This window comes from Montipora foliosa, chromosome 5, assembly GCF_036669935.1.
Source record: "Montipora foliosa isolate CH-2021 chromosome 5, ASM3666993v2, whole genome shotgun sequence".
Lineage (NCBI taxonomy): Eukaryota > Metazoa > Cnidaria > Anthozoa > Scleractinia > Acroporidae > Montipora > Montipora foliosa.
The window spans coordinates 44,366,391-44,371,089 of record NC_090873.1 but is presented as its reverse complement, the minus strand read 5'-3'; the positions used below and the strand labels follow the sequence as shown (position 1 = coordinate 44,371,089).

Below are 4,699 nucleotides of genomic sequence, written 5' to 3'. Positions count from 1 at the left end.
ACCTTAGAAACCCTGAAATGTGTATATGGTCCAGAATATGACAGAGTGCTCTGAAAACGGTATATAAAATACCCAGGTTGTGGCAATGTTTCCCACAAATAGACAATTTTATTTTGTTTTACTCCATTCACTCCTGAACTTCCCGCCATTGACGAGTTAACTCTCGCTCCTAGGAGTCAATGGGTTAAAGGGAACAGTTTTTGAATGGATGCAGAGCTTGTTAAAATTAATGAGGTCTAATTTTCCAGCATTCTTTATGACTTGTCTGTATATCATATTCCATGATTTATAAGCCAGCATTTTATAATATTGGAAATCAATGACCCATTAAGATATAAACCCTGGAAATTGAACCAGAAAAAAAACAACAACAATAATTAAGGGGCCCAAGAAAACAAAGTGTTAAAGGGGCTAGGTCACGCTATTTTAGGTAATTTTGTTAATTATGAGCTTAAAACATCAAAATTGGCAGAGCAAGAGTCTTTCATTTGCAAAATCACGGCCACATAACAACTGAGAATGATTTTCCAGCTGTGTAAATGACATTTTGATATAGACTAATATAAATTTGAAAAAAGGTGGGCCAACGTTTTTCAAATTTACCCAAATTCAATTCATTTCAATCCTCTCCAGTTTTGTCCATACATGTCCCTTCTTGGCTTTCCTGTATTTTGCTAGAGTTCTTCTAAAGTTTTGAACAGTTATTTTGATATTTTAGTTAATTGTATGACCATTCGATCAGTGCTGAAATTGGTTAAAATTGCGTGACCTAGCCCCTTTAAGGTTGTATTATAATTCCTGGAACTTAAACCCATTCACCCTTAAACTTGCCTAAACCGGCCATACTTAGTATTTTACTCTAACGCCAGACGATTTTACTTGTCAATGGGGAACCCCCAGGAGTCAATGGGTTAAATCACAAAACAAAGACAAACTTTTCAATAACATGGCCGACATTATAAAAGCTTGCATGATCTTTGAGAAGTGTCTTCCAAATCAAAACATTTCTCTCTTGTTATATAGAACATCTGGACCCAGATACACCAAGATTTGAAAAGCAAGGGTGAACTGTATACAGATCCTTTAGTTTTTGCTACGACAAATCAAGTTTCACTTGCTTTAGTCTCATCTTCGTGGACACATTACGCGATGCAGTGCCGGAGGTTTGTCAAGGACCAAGCACTAGGTTAATTGACCAGTTGCTAATGTCACTTTGCCTGGTAATTTATCATCAAGGTACTTTCTATTGTAAAAGAAAAATACAGATGCCCAGCTTATAAACTCCCATGACATCTAATGAGAAGCTTCAATAAAACTTCTCCCTAAAAATGTCCTGCAGTGTTGTCCACATTTTGTAACTTACTTGACGTCGTAGTGGTTGCGCCTGCAAATAAATGACCAAGAAGAAATGAGTAGAGTTCTTGGGACAAGCTTGAAAACACCTTGGGTACAGGCAGGTACAAAATTTGGATGGGATGAACTTGCATTGATGTGAAAAATATGACAAGGCCTCGAGAGATCACTTTAAGCCCTAATCTTTAAGCCAACCTTGGTTAAATCGGGGCAAATGTTGAATAGTTTTGGCACACAAAACTTTTTTTTTTAAGCAATCAGAGTTGATCCGGTCCAACTTTTGTACCTGCCCCCATACTTGTACTGGATTTTTAGTAAAAGTTTTTAATTATGAAACTTTTATTGCAGGGTGTAAGCTTTTGCTTTTGAAAAGCTAGGCCTTAATTCTGAACTGCTCTTCACCAGCGCAAGGCAATAATGTTTGGAAAAAAGTGAGTTGGATTTGACTGAGTTTTTACTTTTCTTTTAATTTGCTCATTTGTATTTGTGTTTTCCATTACTGCCAATTAATGTTATGGAGGATTTAAGGGTAATCACAAAGAACCAAACTGCAGGCTCTGGAAAATAAATTTGATCCTTCCATTTTAGAAAATTCAATGCTTTTAAGCACTATTGGGTACAAATTACTTTCGTATGCTACCTAATGCACCCCAGTTGCTGACAAATAAATTAATAAAAACCATTAAAACAGTAGAGATATAAACTACAAAATAATGTTTCATCTTACCAGCTACCATAGTTGAAGTTGTGGCTTGTATCACGCAAACTGTACAAACAAGAAAGCAAAAATCAATTCCTTGATTCTAAGACAGTGATCAGTGTTAAGCAATGGCCGTTAACATGTTCTATAAATTAAAGCAACCAAGAAATTTACTCAAGTCAAACACCAGACAATCCGGCCCACTGTGGCATTTCCCACCTTCTGCCATCTTACACATTTCATTTGCCAAGCCAAAAACAAGTCTGCTAAGCCATAACATCCTCCCAAGCAAAATCTATGTAATGTGACACCTCCAAGTAGTTGAAAATTTCTTATACCCTTTGATGCCCAAACCGGTCTCTCTTAGTATTTTACTTTGTCTAATGCCAGAAAATTTTATCTCGTCAATGGGGAACCCCCTGGAGTCAATGGGTTAAGCTTTCCTTTTTATCTGCTATTTTAAGGCCCCCCAAGACGAATGAATGAATGAAAGCACCAGTGTTGCATCCAGATTGCATCACGAGAATCTTGCATCTGGACGTCCTAAAATGCTAAGAAGGGGTCCTTGCGGACGTACAAATTTCATGCTTGAAATATATGCAGCAGTGTTGGACACTTACTTTCTTAGTAATTTGCTATTTGGGCAACCAGTTTTGTTTTTTTGGTTGCCCGCCTTATAAATACCTGTGGCCTTTTATAACTCAAAAGGGGGCTTGTAAAAATGTCAATTTTGAGTAAAATGTGTGTAAAATGGGTTTGACAGACCAACACAACTCCTGCTGTGTTCATGGTGTTCTAGTAGCCTTCACAGTTTTGCTTCGATTAGCATACATTTAAGCTATTTTTCTCTTCTATGAGAAGATTAGGCAGGTTTTGAATTAAATGCCATTTATCCAATATTATGGTCTTTAAGCCTTTCCAAGCTGGTAGAATTTTCTTGTGCGCTTGTTCAATATCAAAGTATCGTAGCGTATTTGGTCGTGCGCAAACTGGGTTCCATTGTAACAAACATTTTTTTCGCGCAGACTTGGAAGATGGCGGCTACGAACATGTTTCTTCTTCCAATCTGTTTTGAGGTTTGTAGTAATATATTTTTGCAGCGACTTAGTCATATTACTAGTCACATTCTTCGTTGCAAATCTAATCGTTTCGCAAAACATTAGACAACCAAAAATTTTGATTGCCCGATCGGGCACGTCTTAGAGCTGTTTTATCGAGTGAAGCTATGATCTTCGCAGTTATGAAAGCAATTTTTGCAATTGCGTAGAGAAGCCTGAAAAATTCAGGACTTCAACGGGGTTTGAACCCGTGACCTCGCGATTCCGGTGCGACGCTCTAACCAACTGAGCTACGAAGCCACTGACGTTGGGAGCTGGTCATCTGTGGGTTCTAATGGTCCTGTGAGGAATGAATCAACTATGAAATGGTATATGAAATGAATCATATGAACTGCGGATATGAAATCAAGTGAAGCTATGATCTTCACAGTTATGAGAGCAATTTTTGCAATTGCTTTGAGAAGCCTGAAAAATTCAGGACTTCAACGGGGTTTGAACCCGTGACTTAGCGATTCTGGTGCGATGCTCTAACCAACTGAGCTATGAAGCCACTGACGTTGGGAGCTGGTCATCTGTGGGTTCTAATGGTCCCGTGAGGAATGAATCAACGATGAAATGGTATATGAAATGAATCATATATGAACTGCGGATATGAAATCAAGTGAAGCTATGATCTTCGCAGTTCATATATGATTCATTTCATATACCATTTCATTGTTTCCAGCCTATGTAGGACAATGCGGGCGAACAGCTTGCCAACAATGCTGAGTAGAGAGATACCACGATAGTTGTTGCAGTCGTGTCGGTCCCCCTTGTTCTTGAACAGCGTGACGACGTTGGCATCCTTCATATCTTGAGGTACTGAGCCTTCTAACCAGCATTGCGTTAGCGTTAGGAGCTTGTGCAGGGGCACCAGCAAACTTGACTTGCCACTCTTTAAGACTTCAGCTGGGATACCATCCTTCCCGGCAGCTTTCCCTGATGGCAGCTTGTCAATAGCTTTGGAGAGCTCTTCTAATGGTGGTGGCTCATCCAGTACGGGCATCTGCGGGAGACAATCGATGGCGTCAAGGACGGACTGATGAACGATGTTTTCTCTTGAATACAGCTCGGAGTAGTGCTCCACCCATCTTTCAATAGCCCAAAGCTTTTTGGAGGCATTTTCAGATGTCACTGAAGAAGAACTTCTGCAACAACTCAAAGGCAGCACGTAAATCTCAGTCCTTATGGATGAATCCACTGACTTGACAATTACGAAGAATTCAAGACAGGATTAAGGTTAAGTCACCTGCAAGGATTTCTAGCTTAAATGTTGATCACCTTATGAGTTTGTATTAATGGGAACAGTTACAAAGACTTTGATTATTGTAAGGCTCTCTCTAAATGGAAGATGAAGGTTAGGCGCATATTTTAAACAGTATAGTGGGCATGAATATTGTAAAGTTAAGTTTGTTCTAATTATAGCCATCATGTAAGTAATTGGGAAAATCAATTACAGGGCTCGAAATTGTGACCAATACGGTCGCATTTGCGACTAAATGTTTCCCTTTAGGACTAAAATATCTGGAGAAGTCGCAAATTTGCGACT

General features: G+C 38.9%; 1 non-coding gene across 1 annotated transcript; it reads right to left on the bottom strand.

Moving 5' to 3' along the window:
• Positions 1-3,588: 3,588 nt before the first annotated feature.
• Trnas-aga (transfer RNA serine (anticodon AGA)) lies at positions 3,589-3,661 on the bottom strand. The gene has a single exon. It is a non-coding gene; the product is annotated as a tRNA-Ser (tRNA).
• Between the last annotated feature and the right edge of the window lie 1,038 nt (positions 3,662-4,699).